Below are 21,703 nucleotides of genomic sequence, written 5' to 3'. Positions count from 1 at the left end.
AATATTTGTATGCAGGCAAACTGTTACTCACAGTCATGAATTAGTTACAAATAGGTCAGTTAAATGGTGTTAACAGTCAGAGAAGAAATAAAGACTAAGCAAATGCCATTTAAGGATCATGATAAAAAAATTGAAAGCAATACATAAAATACTATATTTTGTTAATGAATTAAAATAATTTTTTTCTTAAACATATAAATGATAACATTTCACTTTTAAAAAGACCATTTATGTTTGTGAAACACTACAGATTTGGGAGAGACTGATCTGTACCAAATCCAAGCAAGAACCTAAGATTTCTTTCTGATGGCTTAGTAATATGAAATCTTACCATTTGTGACAACATGGATGGATCCTGGAGCTATTATACTTAGAGAAAGACAAATATGGCATGTTTTTACTTATGTGTAGGATCTAAAAAGACAAAATAAACAAGCAGAACAAAACAGAAGCAGACTCAGAGATACAGAGAACAAACTAGTGGTTACCACAGAGGAGAGGTTTGGGGAGAGGGGCAAAATAGATGAAGGGTTTTAAGAGGTACAAACTACCAGTTATAAAATAAATAAGTCACAGGGATGTAATGTACTGCACAGGGAGTGCAGTCAATATTTTATAATAACTTTGTATAATGTGTAATCTATAAAAATATTGAGTTCTTATGTTGAACACCTGAAACTAACATAATATTGTAAGTCAACTACACTTCAATAAATTTATAAAAAGAAAATAATATTTCTATATCCTATTTTATAAATTCGGAAGTTGTAAAACTGCAAACACCTGATAGCTCCATAAAGTACAGCTGTCCTTAACTTTTTAAAAATTTCTATAGACAACAATAAAAAGTACATATTTAAAGTTTAAAATATGATAATTTAACACACGTAAATCCTGTGAAACCATCACTCCAAATAAGATATGAACTTATCTACTACCCACAAAAGTTTCTTGGTGTCTCTATGTAATTGCTTCCTCGTGCCATTACCCAGGCAAAAACTGATCTGCCACTATAGATTTGTGTGCTGGTTCTAGAAATTTATCTAAATGGAATCATACAGCATAAACTCTTTTTTGTCAGGCAACATTCTGCAAAACTGTTTTGAGGTATATTTATGTTGTTGTTTTGTATAGACAGGTTGTTTTTGTTTTGTTTTGTTTTTTGCTATGTAATTCTGCATTGTTGGGATACACCAGAACTTGTTTATCCATTCACCTGCTAGGGACATTTGGATTGTTTCCAGTTTTGTCTATTGCCAATAAAGCTTCTATTAACATATTTTCAAATCTTTGTATAGGTTTTCTATACAAAGATTTTTATGACTTTGTATAGTCATAGGTTTCATTTCTCTTGGGTAAATACCTAGGAGCAGAATAGCTGGGTCATACGGAAGGTTACATTGAATTTTAAGAAGCTGCCAAACTCTTTTCCAAAGTAATTGTATCAGTTTACCTGCTCACCAGCAATATAGGAGAGTTCCAATTGTTCTACATCATTGCAAATCAACCTACTACAATGCTTTAAATTAAAAAGCTTGGCTATAGTAAGTGCTGGCAAGTATGTGAAACAACTCTGAGCTTTGCTAGTTGCATCCATTTCATCTAAGCTGACAAATTTTGGGCATAAACTGGTTCAAGATTTTTTTATTTTCCCTTTAATATTTGTAGAATCTGTAATACCATCATCTTTCTCATTGTATACCATTGGCAATTTCTGTCACCTCTCGTTCGTTCTCTTCTCTCTTTTCCTAATATATTTTTTTAACATCTTTATTGGAGTATAATTGCATAACAATGTTGTGTTAGTTTCTGCTTTATAACAAAGTGAATCAGTTATACATATACATATATCCCCATATCTCTCCCCTCTTGCATCTCCCTTCCTCCCACCCTCCCTATCCCACCCCTCTAGCACCGAGCTGATCTCCCTGTGCTATGTGGCTTCTTCCCACTAGCTATCTATTTTACGTTTGGTAGTGTATATATGTCCATGCCACTCTCTCACTTTTTGCCGGCTTACTCTTCCCCCTCCCCGTATCCTCAAGTCCATTCTCCAGCAGGTCTGTGTCTTTATTCCCATCTTGCCCCTAGGTTCTTCATGACCATTTTTTGTTGTTGTTTTTTTAGATTCCATATATATGTATTAGCATATGGTATTTGAACAATGAGATATAATCTTACACCAGTCAGAATGGCCATCATCAAAAAATCTACAAACAATAAATGTTGGAGAACTTGTGGAGAAAAGGGAACCCTCTTACACTGTTGGTGAGAATGTAAATTGATACAGCCACAATGGAGAACAGTATGGAGCTTCCTTAAAAAACTAAAAATAGAACTACCATATGACCCAGCAATCCCACTACTGGGCATATACCCTGAGAAAAACATAATCCAAAAAGAGTCATGTACCACAATGTTCATTGCAGCTCTATTTACAATAGTCAGGACATGGAAGCAACCTAAGTGTCCATCAACAGATGAAGGGATACAAAGGTGTGGTACATATATACAATGGAATATTAGCCATAAAAAGAAAAGAATTTGAGTTATTTGTAGTGAGGTGTATGGACCTAGAGCCTGTCATACAGAGTGAAGTAAGTCAGAAAGGGAAAAACAAATATCTTTTCCTAATTTTTTACTAGAGTTTGTCATCTTTAACGACCTTCACAAAGAACCAGCTTTTAGTTTCGTTGATATTTCTCTATTGTTTGCCTGTTTTTATTTCAATCTTTAACCCTAGAAATACTTTTTCCTATCAAATCTATTTTATTTGATATTAATATAGTTCCTCCAGCTTTCTTTTGATCAGTGTTCAAATGGTATATCTTTTTAATCTATTTTTACCCTATTTGTGTCTATACTGAGATTGTGTTTTTATAGACAGGTTTTTATCCAACTAATCATTTCTGACTTTTATCTGTTACCTTTTCTTTCTCTCTACTTTCACTTAAATTAAGTATGATTTAAATTTTATTTTATCTCCTTTATTGAGTTATTATTTATAATTGTTTGCTTTGTCATTTTAGTTGTAGCTTTAGTATTTATAGTTTACATTTTTAACTCAGCATAACTTATCTTCAAATTATATTATACCACTCCACATGTAATACGAATTTTACTACTTTACTTTAGAATACTTCCATTTCCTCAGTGTAGATCTCTGGGCTCCTACTGTGTATGTTTTAAACTACATAATACATTGTTATTTTGTTCATACTTACATTTGCATTTTGAAGATATTTAAAGATGTAATGTTATATATTTACCTAAATTAGATACCATTGTCATAACTCTTTAATTTCTGTATATCTAGATTAAAATCTAGTATCACTTTCTTTCTATTCAAATGGCTTCCTTTAACATTTCTCAGAGATATGCATTGTTTCAGTTTTCCTCTGTCTGCAAATGTCTTCATTTTGTCTTTGTTTTTGAAATATATTTTTTTCTGGGTACAAAAATTTAGCTTGACAGATTTTTTCAGGACTTTAAAGCATTGCTCCACTTTCTTCTCCCTTGTAATTTTTCAACAAACAATCTGTCATTCTTATATGTGTTCCTCTGTACATAGCATGCATGTCTTCAAATACAAATTTAATACGTAAAACATATATATGTAATATATATGTTTAATATGATTTTATATTTTATACATATATACATTTATAAACAGATATACATTTTTATACTATATATATATCATAGATATAGGCTAATATATACATTATATATACAAACACACACACACACACACACACACACACACACACACATACTCCTCTCTTTCCTATCCTCCAATATCATGGATATTGGATTGTTTTGTGCTGACCCACAGCTCATGGATATGCTTAGGGCTTTTGTTTTTGTTTTTTATTTTCATTCTATTTTCTCTGTATATTTTACTTTGGATAGTTTCTTTTGCTATGTCTTCAATTTCGCTAATCACTTTTTTTCTGTGGTATCTACTTTGCCCTATATTTCATCCATCATACTTCTACCTCTATAATTAGGGTCTACGTTTTTTAATCTTCCATGTCTCTGTCAAACTTTTGAACATATGGACTTCAGTTATAACGACTGTTTTAATGCCCTTGTTTGCAAATTCTAATATCTGTATTAGTTCTGTGTCAGCTTTAAATGACTGATCTATCTCCTTACTGTGAGTCATATTTTCTACCTCCCTTGCCTGCTGGAAATTTTTGATTGCCATAGATTGTGACTTTTACATTTTTGCTGTGGAGAATATATTTGTATTTCTGTAAATATTTGTGAGCTTTTTCAGGGGTTACTTGGAAACAGTTGATTCTTCTGGAAATTCCTTTAAGCTTGGTTACACAAGACCAGAGCTGAGTAATCTAGCCAATTCCCCATAAATAATGGGGTTTCCAATCTGGTTGGTGGGAACAGAGACTTCTCCTAGTCCTGTGTGAGCATAGGGCACTGTTTCCTCTTATTCTTTCCAGTGTGTTTTCCCCCAGTCTCATGTAAATTCCTCACTAGCATGTGCTAATCGTTACTCTGTTGAATACTCAGATGCAACTCTCTGCAGATCTCTAGAGTGTATATGTAGCTGTATTCTCTCCAGTACTCTGTTCTGTAAATTCTAGATTGCTCATTCTCAGTTTCTCCTGAACTCTCTCTTCTTAACTTTGGGAATCTCCCAGGCTCCACCTGGATTACCTCTTTGTATGCCACATCTAAAAATGCTCTCAAATCAGTAAACTGGGTAAGTCATTTTTTTTTCTCATCTCTCAGTTTTCATTGCCTGAAGTCCAGTGTGTTGAAACCATTGTTTCATATATTTTGTCCATTTTTTAATTGCTTTAGAAGGAAAGATAAATCTGGAAACTTCACTCCAACTTGGCCAGAACTGTAACACTCTTTCTGGATTTTAACATTATTGGTGGAGAAAATTAAGATCTACCTTTCACATATACATATAGTAGAGAGATTGGAAATTTTTCCATGAGATGTAAGAAGAAAAAAATAAAACCACTGCTGGCTCACATATGGTAACAAACTAGATGATAATCTTCTGTCTAAAAACCTTATATTTGGGCTTCCTTGGTGGTGCAGTGGTTGACAGTCCGCCTGCTGATGCAGGGGACATGGGTTCATGCCCCAGTCCAGGAGGATCCCGTATGCCACAGAGCTGCTGGGCCCGTGAGCCATGACTGCTGGGCCTGCGCGTCCGGAGCCTGTGCTCCATCACGGGAGAGGCCACAACAGTGAAAGGCCCATGTACCGCAAAAAAAAAAAACAAAAAAAAAACCAAAACAAAAAAAACTATTCTGAGTTTTATGTCCCTAGTTCTATTTTTAGGTCATTCAGAGTTTCTCTGCTACCAGAAGATTGATCATCAGGATACAAAGGATCTTGTTATGTTACTCACAAGTAAAAAAATTCTTCCAGTATTCCTTGGAAGGTTTTAAACATTTTATTCTTGTTCTTTTTTTTTTTTTTTTTTTTTTTTTTTTGCGGTACGTGGGCCTCTCACTGTTGTGGTCTCCCCCATTGTGGAACATAGGCTCCAGACGTGCAAGCTCCGTGGCCGTAGCTCATGGGCCCAGCCACTCCATGGCATGCGGGATCCTCCTGGACCTGGGCACGAACCCGTGTCCCCTGCATCGGCAGGCGGACTCTCAACCACTGCACCAACAGGGAAGCCCCCTTGTTTTGTTTTTATAATCAGACTTTTCAGACTGTGCTAACTAAAATCAAATAGTCATTAAGAGGCTTTGTCTTCTGGCTGTCATAGTACTACTCAAGTATATTTGATTTCTATTATCATTTTTACCCTGTTTGTCTAAAAATGAATATACTCCCAAAAACATTTTTCACATAATTTAGTTATTTACATTGTTAGCTGTATGCAGCAGCAGCAGAACTTTTTTCCAACATTTGTCATTACTTAGTAGTCATTTATGTTATTTAAATGCTCTGGTATTTTGTGTGATACTTTTCTAATTACATGTCTTACCTTTAATTTGATCATTGTAACATATGAAATAGGGAAAAGTAATACAGCAGTTGTTTCACTTGCAGATTCTTTAACAGGCTCAGTTTTACATTTTGTTCAGCCTATGTGATTCTGTTATTTATATTTGTGAAACTATGAGTGGCTTTAAGACTTGTCTAATTTAATTATTCATCTTTTTGCTCTAATTTTGAAAATCTTAATATTCATAATCACATGGCACATTTACAAATATGTACTTGCAAGATACTCTTGAAGAACTATTCAAATACTATTAATACAGATTAACTTAGAAATAACCAGGAAAATACTGTTTAATGTTTATATTTAAAATGTTCCCAATGTCTTATTTTTATAATATAAATGACTATTATAATTGAAAAAAATACATCAATGTATAATGTACTCATCTTTAATACTTCATGAATAAATTTCTCTGTACACAAACAAGCAAAAACAAAGAAGTAAAACTCTCTCCAATTTCTCCACATTACATACAAACAAAAAATGTTCCATAAAACTTCAACGTTATTTACTGATTCATTTTGATTTAGGATCCAAGCTATCCTGAAATACTTGCTTAAACTGGAGTTGCAACAAATTCAGCTATGTTCTAAGTGTTTATCTGACAAATATTTACTTGGTAAAAGTAGAGTATGAATAAATCATTCTGATCTTAGGAAATAGCTTGGTACTTTTTTAAGGAAGTCAGCAGCCATTCCCATATTATTGTTTGAAAATAAATAGTAAAGAATATTTGATCACATTATGGCAAAAAAGTAGGAGTTGAAGGGAGCAGGATAAAGAGGCAATGTTCCCCAAAAGAGAGTGGTTTATTTTAACTACAAAATAATGATTTACATCCTGAATAGCAGTGTGGAATTAAGAGAAGAATGTGTGGCTATAAATGGAATAAACTGCTAACATTTTCTAGTTTTTCTGGAGACTTCCAATGTTTCATTTCATGTTCCTCTTCAAATTTCCTTTCAGCTTGAAAAAGTCACCAGCCAAACTTATTGAATGTTTACTATGTGTCAGGAAAAACACTAACCACACAAAAATTTGACTAACACAATAAATCTCCACAATTCTGTGAGTGAGGAATCAAATCTATTTTTTTAGAGGTATAGAAAGGGTAACTTGCCCTTTGTAACTTAAGAATATTAAGTGATGGAATCTTTAGTGACAGAATTTGAGGACAGGGTGTGTCCTCAGAGAAACAAAAACTGCTTCTAGTTTGCTGCTGTTGTATTGAAAAAATCATTCTGAATGGTTTGCAAGTGAGTTTGGATTCCAGTGCTTCAAAATAAGACTTGAATTTGGAAACTTTGAAGCTTTTATACCAGCCATGTGGCTAAAAGGGTTTTGGTGTTATGGCTGGTGTCAGGCCTGAGCCTCTGAGGTGGGAGAGCTGAGTTCAGTATATTGCTCCACCAGAGACCTCCTGGCCCTACATAATATCAAATGGGGAAAGCTCTTCCAGAGATCTCCATCTCAATGCTAAGACCCAGCTCCACTCAATGACCAGCAAACTACAGTGCTGGACCCCTATGTCAAACAACTAACAAGACAGGAACACAAACCCACCCATTAGCAGAGCAGCTGCCTAAAATCAAAATAAGTTCACAGACACCCCAAAACACAACACCTGACGTGGTCTTGCCCACCAGAAAGACAAGATCCAACCTCATCCACCAGACACAGGCATCAGTCCCTTCCACCAGGAAGCTTACTCAACCCACTGAAAGAATCTTGCCCACTGGGGGCAGACCTCAAAAACAGCGGGAACTATGAAGCTGCAGCCTGTGAAACGGTAACCCAAAACACAGTAAGTTTAGCAAAATGAGAAGAGAGAGAAATACACAGCAGATAAAGGAGCAAGGTAAAAACACACCAGACCAAAGAAATGAAGAGGACATAGGCAGTTTACCTAAAATAGAATTCAGAGTAATGGTAACAAACATGATCCAAAATCTTGGAAGTGGAATGGAGAAAGTACAAGAAACATATAACAGGGACCTAGAAGAACTAAAGAGCAAAAAAAAAAAAAAAAAAAAAGATGAACAACACAATAAATGAAATTAAAAATTCTCCAGAAGGAATCAATAGTAGAATAACTGAGGCAGAAGAAGTAAGCGACCTGGAAGATAAAATATTGGCAATAACTACCACAGAGTAGAATAAAGAAAAAAGAATAAAAAGAATTGAGGAAAATCAGAGAGACCTCTGGGACAGCATTAAATGCACCACCATTCTAACTATAGGGGTTCTAGAAGAAGAAGAGAAAAAGAAAGGGACTGAGAAAATATTTGAGGAGATTATAGTTGAAAACTTCCCTAATATGGGAAAGGAAATAGTTAATCAAGTCCAGGAAGCACAGAGAGTCCCATATAGGATAAATCCAAGTAGAAACACGCCAAGACACATCTTCATCAAACTATCAAAAATTAAATACAAAGAAAACATATTAAAAGCAGCAACGGAAAAACAACAAATAACATCCAGGGAATCCCCATAAGGTTAACAGCTGATCTTTCAGCAGAAACACTGCAAGCCAGAAGGCAGTGACATGACATATTTAAAGCAATGAAAGGGAAATACATACAACCAAGATGACTCTAACCAGCAAGGATCTCATTCATATTCAATGAAGAAATTAAAAAACCTTTACAGACAAGCAAATGCTAAGAGAATTCAGCACAACCAAACCAGCTCTACAACAAATGTGAAAGGAACTTCTCTAGGCAGAAAACATAAGGGAAGGAAAAGACCTACAATAACAAACCCAAAACAATTAATAAAATGGTAATAGGAACATACATATTGATAACTACATTAAATGTAAATGGATTAAATGCTCAAACCAAAAGACATAGACTGGTTGAATGGATACAAAAACAAGACCTGTACATACGCTGTCTACAAGAGACCCACTTCAGACCTAGGGACACATACAGACAGAGAGTGAGGGGATGGAATAAGATATTACAGCAAAAGGAAATCAAAAGAAAGATGGAGTACCAATTCTCATATCAGAAAAAAATCGACTTTAAAATGAGACTATTACAAGAGACAAAGAAGGACTATTCATAATGATTGAGTGATCAATCCAAGAAGAAGACATAACAATTGTAAATATTTATGCAGCCAACATAGCAGCACCTCAATACATAAGGCAAATGTTAACACCCATAAAAGGGGAAATCGACAGTAACACACTCATAGGAGGGGACTTTAACACCCCACTTTCACCAATGGACAGATCATCCAAAATGAAAGTCAATAAGGAAACACAAGCTTTACATGATACATTAAAAAAGATGGACTTAATTGATATTTATAGGACAGTCCAACCAAAAACAGCAGAATACACTTTCTTCTCATGTGCTCATGAAACATTCTCCAAGATAGATCGTAACTTGGGTCAGAAATCAAGCCTTGGTAAATTTAAGAAAATTGAAATCATATCAAGTATCTTTTCTGATCACAATGCTATGAGACTAGATATTAATTACAGGAAAAAAAAGTAAAAAATACAAACACATGGAGGCTAACCAATACACTACTAAATATCCAAGACATCACTGAAGAAATCAAAGAGGAAATCAAAAAATATCTAGAAACAAATGACAATGAAATCGTAATGCCCCACAACTTATGGGATGCAGCAAAAGCAGTACTAAGAGGGAAGTTTATAGCAATACAAAATTCTACCTCAAGAAACAAGAAACAACACAAATAAACAACCTAAACTTACACTGAAAGCAATTAGAGAGAAAAGAACAAGAACACCACCAAGTTAGCAGAAGGAAAGAAAACATAAAGATCAGATCAGAGATAAATGAAAAAGAAAGGAAGGAAACAAGAGCAAAGAACAATAGAACTAAAAGTTGGTTCTTTGAGAAGATAAACAAAATTGATAAACCTTTAGGCAGACACAGCAAGAAAAAAAGGGAGAAGACTCAAATCAATAGAATTAGAAATGAAAAAGGAGAAGTAACAACTGACACTTCAGAAATACAAGGATTGTGAGAGATTACTACAAGCAAATCTATGCCAATAAAATGGACAATCTGGAAGAAATGGACAAATTCTAAGAAGACCACAACCTTCCAATACTGAACCAGGAAAAAAATAGAAAATATAAACAGACCAATCACAAGCAATGAAATTGAAACTCTGAATAAAAATCTTCCAACAAACAAAAGCCCAGGACCAGATGGTTTCACAGGGGATTTCTATCAAACACTGTTTTAGAGATGAGCTAACCCCTATGCTTCTCAAGCTCTTCCAAAATATAGCAGAGGGAGGAACTCTCCAAAACTCATTCTTCAAGGCCACTATCACCCTGACACCAAAACCAGATGAGGATGCCACAAAAAAAGAAAATTACAGGCCAATATCACTGATGAACAGAGATGGAAAAATCCTCAACAAAATACTAGCAAACAGAATCCAACAGCACATTAAAAGCATCACACACCAAGATCAAGTGGGGTTTATCCCAGAAATGCAAGTATTCTTCAGTATACCCAAATCAATCAATGCGATACACCATATAAACAAATTGAAAGAGAAAAAAAAACATATGCTCATCTCCATAGATGCAGAAAAAGCTTTTGACAAAATTCAACACCATTTATGATAAAATACCCTCCAGAAAGTAGGCATAGAGGGAACTTTCCTCAACATATAAACACCATATATGACAAACCCACAGAAAACATCGTTCTCAATGGTGAAAAACTGGAAACATTTCCACTAAGATCAGGAGCAAGACAAGGTTGCCACTCTCACCACTATTATTCAACATAGTTTTGGAAGTTTTAGTCACAGCAATCAGAGAAGAAAATGAAATAAAAGGAATCTAGATCAGAAAAGAAGTAAAATTGTCACTGTTTACAGATGACATGATGCTATACATAGAGAATCCTAAAGATGCTACCAGAAAACTACTAGAGCTAATAAATGAATTTGGTAAACTAGCAGGATACAGAATTAATGGACAGAAACCTCTTGCATTCCTATATACTAGTGATGAAAAATCTGATAGAGAATTTAAGAAACACTCCCGTTTACCATTTCAACTCAAAGAATAAGATACCTAGGAATAAACCTACCTAAGGAGACAAAAGAACTTTATGAAGGAAACTATAAGACACTGATGAAAGAAATTATAGATGATACAAACAGATTGAGAGACATACCATGTTCTTGGATTGGAAGAATCAACATTGTGATAATGACTCTAGTACCCAAAACAATCTACACGTTCAGTGCAATCCCAATCAAACTACCAATGGCATTTTTCACAGAAATAGAACAAAAAATTTCATAATTTGTATGGAAACACAAAAGAACCTGGATAGCCAAAGCAATCTTGAGAAAGAAAAACGGAGCTGGAGGAATCAGGCTCCCTGTCTTCAGACTATACTACAAAGCTACAGTAATCGAGACAGTATGGTATTGGCACAAAAACAGAAATATTGATCAATGGAACAGGATAGAAAGTGCAGAGATAAACCCACGCACATATGATCACCTTATCTTTGATAAAGGAGGCAAGAATAAACAATGGAGAAAAGACAGCCTCTTCAATAAGTGGTGCTGGGAAAACAGGGCAGATACATGTAAACGAATGATGTTAGAACAGTCCTTAACACCATACACAAAAATAAACTCAGAATGGATTAGACCTAAATGTAGGCCAGAGAGTACAAATCTCTTAGAGGAAAACATAGGCAGAACACACCATGACATAAACCACAGCAAGATCTTTTTTGACCCACCTCCTAGAGAAATGGAAATAAAAACAAAAATAAACAAATGGGACCTGATGAAACTTAAAAGCTTTTGCACAGCAAAGGACACCATAAACAAGACAAAAAGCCAACTCTCAGAATGGGAGAAAGTATTTGCAAATGAAGCAACTGAAAAAGGATTGATCTCCAAAATATACAAGCAGCTCATGCAACTCAATATCAAAAAAACAAACAACCCAATCCAAAAATGGCCAGAACACCTAAATAGACATTTCTCCAACAAAGACATATGGATTGCCAACAAACACATGAAAGAATGCTCAACATCACTAATTATTAGAGAAATGCAAATCAAAACTACAATGAGATACCACCTCACACCAGTCAGAATGGCCATCATCAAAAAATCTACAAACAATAAATGCAGGAGAGGGTGTGGAGAAAAGGGAACCCTCTTACACTGTTGGTGGGAATGTAAATTGATACAGCCACTATGGAAAACAATATAGAGGTTCCTCAAAAAACTACAAGTAGAACTACCATATGACCCAGCAATCCCACTACTGGGCATATTACCTGAGAGAAACATAATTCAGAAAGTGTCATGTACTACAATGTTCATTGCAGCTCTATTTACAATAGCCAGAACATGGGAGTAACCTAAATGTCCATTGTCAGATGAATGGATAAAGAAGATGTGGCACATATATACAATGGAATATTACTCAGTCATAAAAAGAAATGAAACTGAATTATTTGTAGTGAGGTTGTTGGACCTAGAGACTGTCATACAGAGTGAAGTAAATCAGAAAGAGAAAAAGATATACCATATGCTAACACATATATATGGAATCTAAAAAAAAGTAAAATGTTTCTGAATAACCTAGGGCCAGGACATAAGTAAAGACACAGATGTAGAGTATGGACTTGAGGACACGAGGAGGGGGTAGGGTAAGCTGGGATGAAGTAAGAGAGTGACATGGACATATATACACTACCAAATGTAAAATAGCTAGCTAGTGGGAAGCAGCCGCATAGCACAGGGAGTTCAGCTTGTTGTTTTGTGTCCACCTAGAGGGGTGGGATAGGGAGGGTGGAAAGGAAATGCAAGAGGGTGGAGATATGGGGATGTATGTATATATATATAGCTGATTCACTTTGTTATACAGCAGAAACTAACACACCATTGTAAAGCAATTATACTGCAATAAAGATGTTAAAAATAAAATTAAGTGATGGACCTCAGTTTGATTCTCATCATGAGAGAATCTGATTGTAACTTCTATATGATTCTGAACACATGACCCATCCCTACACCCTGAAATAAATACCAGATTATGATGACATTAGAAAAAACCTCATGGTGCACAGCAACTTTATCACATAAAGTTCCAGATGCCTTTCAACATGACTTAAAAAAAAATCACACTGATGGAACCAAAAAGCAAATAGAATGAGTGAACATTTTTTTTTCCCCACATCTGGGAATTTGTCCTTATCCAAGTGTCTGGAAATGTTACTATGCTCTATGTATTTAAGGTAAACAGAAATGAATTACCAATAGTAGTTTCAAGTTTCCTTCATTGTTCCAACAAAAGTCAATGAACCAGGAGTATCTTATAGATGCTTTTCTCTTTGTTTTGTTTTATATTTTATTCCCTTATATTTTATTATGAAATTATGAGGATAATTATAAAAATTCAAAGACTATGGAAGTGTGAAAAGTCTAAATGTAAGTGTCCTTTCTTCACTTCCCACAGTTAATTCCTGTTACCATTTTCTAGATTTCCTGAAAACTTTCAAACTAAGAAATATCTAAAACAACAGATTTGGATACATTTATTGCTGTAAGTATTTCTTTCCCAGGACTATGTCAAATATTTTTTTAAGAAAATGTATAGATAAGAAGGCAGTCATACTAAGTGAAGGAAGTCAGACAGAGAAAGACAAATATCATATGATATCACTTATATGTGGAATCTAAAAAAATGATACAAATGAACTTATATACAAAACAGAAACAGACTCGCAGACTTAGAAAACAAACTTATGGTACAAAACAGGAAATTTGAGAGGGAGGGGTAAATTAGGAAGTTAGGATTTATATATACACACTACTATATATAAAATAAATAATCAGCAAGGACCTACTGTATAGCACAGGGAATACTTCTTAATGCTCTGTAATAACCTATATGGGAGAAGAATCTGAACAAGAATAGATATAGGCATATGTATAACTATATCACTTTGCTGTACCCCTGAAACTAACATAACATTGTAAATCAACTATACTCCAATATAAAATTGAAAATTTTTTAAAAAGAAAGAAAAACACTGAAGTTAAAAAAAAGAAGAAGAAGAAGGTGGCAATAGATTGAAATGTCTCTTATATTTCCTTTCCAAATTTATGTTAGTGAATAGAAAAAGATGAAAATATTTCCTGTGTCTCGTCTATCACTTTAGTGTCTATTTTGTTTTGTATTTTGCTTTATCACCCAGGATTGGTTACTTTCAAGTCACATTTTTGGGCAAGAAAGAGAGACCCCATCTTCAGCTTCCTGTCAGACATAGCCTCTTCCACCCACCGTGGTGATTAGTTCATTCTGAAAACATGACATCCTTCTGACCAGTGGGTCAGGTCTAGTACATCTGTATGACTGACCACATAGGGCAATTACTAGGATTACTTAAGCTACAGAATGTATTCAGATTTAAGGCATAGTCTGCCACTCTGCCTGGCATTGATTTAAAATTATTCCCAACATTCTGCCTCTTGGATGGTTGCCTTTAGTTCCACAAATTTTAGCTCAGGATTCTGCACCCAAATTCCCAACTCTCTGGGCAGTATTTTGCCTGAGATGTGTTAACAACACTATATCTCTAAGTTAATGTTTTTGACACGAAACAAAATTGCACTTTATAACTTTCTCCCAGAGTCCCATATTGAGACATATTTGAAAAATTTTGGCACATGTGGGAAAAACACAAAATCGATGACAGTAGTTGATACAATAATTTCAGAAAAAAAAGAGTGGATAAAGACCTACATTTTCTAATAAACACACACTAAAAATCTAAAGTAAAATTAGACTAGAGATAACTGTGAATGTGTGGCAGGTAAACATATTAAAATTTCACTTAAATTCATAGTGACAAATAAGATTTGTTCCATTTCATAGACAAAGAAAAAAATTTAAAAATGACTGGCCATGCCAAATAGCAGTAGAGACATAAACCAAACTCAAATATGCAACTATGCGCAAGGACAAAAACAAGATATTATCATCATTTCCACGTAATCCTCTTTTTAATCATCAAGTGTCTATATTTTATAGGAGATATTTCTAAATGCTTTGAGTCATTTTCAGATTTTCAAACCACAGTGTTTCCCATCAAATGACAGAACCATTTATATTCATGGAAGCTGAGAGTTTTTTTTTTTTTTTTCCTTTGGCATACATGGCTTTATGCCTGAGCTTCTATTATTTCTGTTCCAGAAGAATGTAATAAATATGTCTAGAGACAAGGGACAAAGTTAATAAAAGGCTGTCCTTTCCTTTGCCTAAGAACCTGGTTTAAAATGAGCTATTTTCTCTGAACACCATATATTAATTGGATGGCTTCAGCTTTAGCCACAGACAAAAGCAGCCCCGATCATGATTATCTGCAATATAATTCTTCTTGATATGATGAGCAGTCACAGATTATAAATATTAAAAAGTAAACGTTTTCCATGATAAGAAAAAGATCCTAGAATGCGACCTCTTAGTAGGTCAGTTAAAAGAGCAACACTGATATCATTTCTGGCATTGTGTGTTTCCCCTTAAAGATTCATAAATATTTTATAATTACAGAGGCTTCAAAACTATTTGACTTCTAATTGGCTCAATTTTTTAAAAAGTCAGTTGCTTCAATAGAGTACTTTTTGTTTGTTTTTAATACGTATTCAGGATCCTCCATTATGATTTATATACCTTGTAGAGGGGTGGACAGTGTTTAATTGATAGCAGACTCTCTGGAGTCTGCAAACATCTTGCCCATTTTAATTAAAACAGTAATTTTTCTGTCTTTTTGTATAATTTGTAGAATATAAAGTACCTACCTTCTTGTTCATATACGAAGGTACCATTCTCAGGTCCTTTGCTTAAAATATTAAAACTAGGTTCTGAATCTAAATTAAACGTGTTTCAAGTCTTTAATCCTAAACAGTTCTGAAATCCAAACTTCATACTGATCCAAAGGACAGAACATGGCTAAGCTTGCATAGTGCTGTACCCACTCTGCTTTGGGGGAGTCATTTTAATCTCTTAAATGACTAGATTGATAGCTTGGCATCAGTGTGAATAATCACTGATGATCAGGCAATCAAGCATAACAATATAATTGCTCCTCCCATTAACCTCTCTTTAAAAAAGTTTTTGGAAGTTAAATAAGTCTGTGGTTCTCAACTGGGGGTCACCTTGCTCCTCAAAGAGGTTTTGGAAATATCTAGAGTCATTATAAGTTACCATTACTTGAGGGTAGGGGTGTGTTAAAGGGTAGAGGCCAGAAATGCTACTAAATGCCCTACAGTGCTCAGAACAGCTACCAACAGCAAAGAATGATGTGGTCCAAAATGTCAGTAGTGCTAACGTTGAGCAATCCTGACATAGATGAACAAAGGTAAGGGAGGACAGTAGAGAGTTACGATATTTTATATTGCTAAACTTTGTTCTCCAAGCCTGAATAATTGTTTAGCTTTCTACTTGTCTAAATTCAAATAGCTTTAATTGCAAATATTCACTCACACATTGAGACATTCATCCATTCATCCATTGCCTCTTTACAAAGGGCAGTGGGAAGGCATCTAAAATCCCAGTTAAAATGAATACCTGAATTTTTAAGATATTAAGGATAAGAAAACCAGAATAGAAGTATGAAGCCACATTCCAACACATATTTACCTTGGATTTCATGACAGGGCAAAGCAAAATCATTGAAAGAATTTAAACTTGACAATGGACAAAAATAAGATTTCTGTTTAGGAAGATTACCTTAGTTGGAGTGGAAGTTTACGCACAGAGTCAGAATCCAAATAGGCAGTTATTGTAATTCTCCAGGCAAAGGAATTTGATGGTTTGGCATAAAATGCTGTTCGAGGAATGAAGAAATGGGCTGATTATAGAAGATGTTTAGGAGGTAGAATCAGACACAACTATACCGTTAAGGAGCTATGAGATTGTGAAGATGGGGACAAGTCAGGATATGCCTGGATTTCTTCTGCTTTAACCAATGAGGAAACACTGGTATCATAGGAGGCAGAATGTAGCAGAGAGTATGCTAGGGGTGGGGGAGATAATAATGTCAGTTTTTGATATCTTAAACTCAAAAACCTGTGCAACACCTTTGGAAATATCCTTAGTTGATTATGTGAGATTAAAAATTCTAGATTAAAGACAATCTTCAAGAAAGTGGTTGAAATTTGATTTGGCCAGGATTCATGAGTACCCAGAAGCCACAGAAGAGGAAGGTCTCTGTGTCAGGGAAATGTGTTCAATCAGATTCAATAAAGTCATCAGGTACAAAGAGGGTACAGAGAGTACATTTCCTCAGTCAAGAAAATATAATGGAAAAACCAGTGTTTGAAAGAGATGCAAAGTCTGACTCTTGATGTTATGAAAATAAAATGCAGTTAATATTAACACTGACATTTGTGTAGTGCTTTAAATTTTACAAAGTGTTTTCATGGGAATTATCCTATTTAATTCAAACAACCTGAGTAGGGGAGGACAGATATTATTATTGTTCCATTCTGTAGATACGGCTACTGAGGCAATAAGAGGTTAAAGTGCATTTCTCAGTATCAGGTAGGAGATAAGTGTCATTACTGAATGTTGAGGCAAGTTTTCTCATCCTAAGCTCCATGCATTTTTCAACACAAACACACACACACACACACACACACACACACGCACATACAAATATACACACAGATACATACACAAGTGTAATACCTGAATATGGACAAATGAAAAGTAAAATGAATGTTGTTTAGAACATAGTTTCTCCCGAGTAAGGATTTTATATATGGGCTAAAAATAAATCAGGCCCATTTTAAGAGACTATAGCATAATATTAAAGTGTATTTCTATACCATTTATCTAACTTGAGAATTTAAAGATTTTAAATATTAAGAATGAACATACATAATAATATTAAAATGGATCATTGCCCTCAGTAGGAACTGGTCACACACAGCCTTCTAGCCTACATAAAATGTTAGCAGGTTTCCATGATAGACAGATAATTTTACAGTTTACTGCTAAATGTACATTTGAAGAGACTTTGGATATCAGATTTGAATGGCAAAGGTTTCCTGCAGTAGGCAATTCAGAGGTAAAGGAACTTTAACATGTGCCCTAGTTTCAATGGTGCACTATCTTGAATAAAAATTGATAAAGACTCCAGGACTGGAAATGCTTTATCAGTCCCAGAGGGTTTGTCTCTTCACACCAGATGCAGGAAGTTGCCTGTATTCATTAATATCCTTCAGTGAGGGTCACAGGTAGAGAGAGAAGGAGCTTCAGGGGGGATAGCTGGCAAAATAAAAACAAGAATATTGAGTTTTGTGTAGTAAAGGAAGGATGCGGGTTTATAAAGTTCTCATGGTCTTAAGGATGTAAATAAATTGAAAGTCAAGTCTACTGAAAGGAACACGTTGTTACTTCAGCCTTCCTATTGCATGCAGAAGAGATGGCCCCTGTTCAGGGTGACTATTGCTTTTTACTCCTCTCTTTCTCCCTAGTCTACCCTTTAAAATCACACACACACACACACACACACACACACACACACGGGAGTGTTGTTCTGGCTTTGTTACTTTGTTATTTTGTCTTGGATTGGTGAAAACTGGAATTAAAACCCGTGATATTCTTTTATGACACTTTGTCAACATGTTTCTCAGAATCGAGCTTAACGGATTCAAATGAATCTGTGTGCAGAAGTGATTCCTGAGGGAAAAGACAAAATCCTTCGAAAGGATTGCTACACAGCTTCAGCCACAAGCATTGAGACCTCCTCATCCGGCCTAACCCTGCTAATGTATTTCAGAATTGAACCCCATCTTCTTCCCGACACAGCATCCCCCTGGTGATTTGAGCAAGCCTTGTTCACAGTTTCATCTAACAGGCTCAGCAGGTTCAACATTTGATTATCTTTCCCTCAGGTTCCCGATCAAGTCCTTTCCCTTCGTTATGCACTGACAGGAACACTGTGCTCAGGTTCTGTGTGTGGGTAGCTTCACAGACTGAACGTGCAGAAAATGCAGTATCGACAATCTGGGTAAATCTCGTATTCAAGGAATTTAATTGTATTATTGAAATTCAGGGCTGCGCCCCTGAGACGTTGATCCGCTATTGTCAGTTTCAAATCCTGGGCGCACTGGCAGCGGGCCGACGTGCTCATGGAATTTGCAATTGAGGTAATGAGGAATCAAAGCTTGCGACAGGATCTCTAACTGACAGAAAACAGGGGAACTAATGCCAGTCGATAAGGGTCGGCCCAATGGAGCCCACCTGGCAGCGTGCAATCCTGGCCAAGTTCCTGGGGTTCCAATTTAAGAACAGGCTCAGGACTTCGGAAAGGGGCACAGTTAGCAGTGCAGACTAGGGTGAAGCCTTTGCTTTCCAAGGCACAGAGAATGTCTGCTCATAAGCTTTTATTGCCAAAGGCAAGACACTCTGGTTTCAGCAGCCAAATAAAACAAAGGGGGATTAAAACAAAACAGTGGAATACAAAATATGAGGGGAAAAAAAAGGAAAAAAGACTTGTGACAAATGATTGCTTTTTTGCTCTGCAAGAAGTTAGATGTAATCTGCTCTGTTGGGGGATTCTTCAACAATTTCAAAGGAGGTGAAGGCCTACAGTATTATAAGGAGGATGTATTTTCATCATAAAGTTGGAATTTTCTAAACTTTTGTTTATTTTAGACCTAAGAGAAGCTCATTTTCATTTCAGAGTGATGGAGCTTAATGTGTTTCTTAGAATAAACCAAAACGGACTATTGTCCTCCATTTGCCCTTTTGTTCAGTAACCCACTTTCCCTCCTGGTATACAGATGCCCTGGGAAGGCTGAGCTCTAATTGTAAATATGGAGAAAAGGAATCCAGAGATAGATATTGCAAGAAAAAAAATATTTTTATCTTGCTCCTGGACATTTACTTTCATGGGATAATTATTAAATTACATGGATGTTCCTCAGCCCAACAAAACAGAGTGGGGTTACATCTCTAATTGTGGAAAGACCTTGATTTAAACTCGTTGTCCTTGCATAATTATGAAAATCACTCTCTTTTATTTTCAGAATATCTTGATTTGGATAATAAAAATATGGTAATATGTGGTCACCTTGAAAAACTAAACGAGTTATCAATTCAAAAGGAGAGGGGTTTGCTTCTTACCAAACAGCATTCACTGCACCATATAATACATAAATGTTGTAGCTTGATACCTAGTTTGGAAAAAAATATAAATGTTATTGCCTCAGTTTCCTCTGAAGTTAAAGAATGAATGCTGTTGTAAAGACTTTAGGGGAAAAATTATTGTCGTTTAGCTGGATTTTACCAGTACTTAAATTACTCCTTAGATGCCTTATATGCTTTAGAGGGTACAAGGATACACTTGTGAAAGAGTAAGATGTTTCATCACTTCCTGAGAAATTGCTGGACTGCTCTGTGGCTCTCAGAGTCACCTTTCTTTTACTATATTCTTATAACAGGAAAAACGCTGTTTTTGTGATTAAATACTAACAAATCCAGTCAAATAGACAAATCTATTTAAATTATTCAGAAGAAGATTTTAGATAAATAAGTGGGGAGGTATATTTATTTTAACCCTTTTGGATAAAAAAAAAAATCTCTGAAATATATGGAAACTTCCTAGACCTGATGATCAGAGCATCACTGCATAGTTTAAAGTTATCCAAATTATTGGAGAAGATCAGTACTCATACCAGGAAATAGCTTGGCTTTCCCATCCTGAAATTGATCTCATATCAGTTTGAAATTGTCACTTACATTTTTTTTCTATTAAAATGAGTAAAAACTATGAGAGATTGATTTTATTGGTACATGACAAAATTGCCATTGTATAAAATAGGCCATTCAATAATGGCTAAAGCAGGTTTATCTCAAAAGTTTCTTCTCTTTATAAAAATATTTACAGAGTTCTAACAAATGTCTTTGGGACTTTTTTTTTTTTTTTTTTTTTTTTTTTGCGATAAGCGGGCCTCTCACTGTTGTAGCCTCTCCCGTTGCAGAGCACAGTCTTTGGACACGCAGGCTCAGCGGCCATGGCTCACGGGCCCAGCCGCTCTGCGGCATGTGGGATCTTCCCGGACCAGGGCACGAACCCGTGTCCCCTGCATCGGCAGGCAGACTCTCAACCACTGCACCACCAGGGAAGCCCTTTGGGACTATTTTTAAAGGAATGCTCTCTTATTTCAGTATCTTTAACTCCACCAATCTCTTCGAATCAGATTCAACTCACTCTCATAATCACTTCTACTAAATTCTACAGAGAAATATCACGTTTTGTAAAACTTTAAAGTATTTCTATGAGAGAACATTATGACCAATTTTCCCTTTAATATCTACCAAATAAAGATTCACTGTATCTTCCCTTCCACCTTAAAACAGTCAAATTTCATTCTTCTGGAGGAAGCAAATTAAAGTACTTTGAAATTTGATAACTTAGTTTAACATACTTATTAATCTTATGATTGGATACACGAAAAACTTAATTGTCCTTTGAACTGAGAGAAAAAATACAATAAATTTTAATTCAATGTAGCAATTAATTGACTCATTCATTTACTCATAAATAATTGCTCAGTGCCCACTATCTGCTAAACACTTAGGAACACATCGGAGAACATGGCAGGAATAATATAAAGATTGTCCCTGCCCTTACTGGGAGGCAAAAC

This window comes from Mesoplodon densirostris, chromosome 17 (genome assembly GCF_025265405.1).
Source record: "Mesoplodon densirostris isolate mMesDen1 chromosome 17, mMesDen1 primary haplotype, whole genome shotgun sequence".
NCBI classification, from domain to species: domain Eukaryota; kingdom Metazoa; phylum Chordata; class Mammalia; order Artiodactyla; family Ziphiidae; genus Mesoplodon; species Mesoplodon densirostris.
This window is presented reverse-complemented; position numbering follows the sequence as displayed.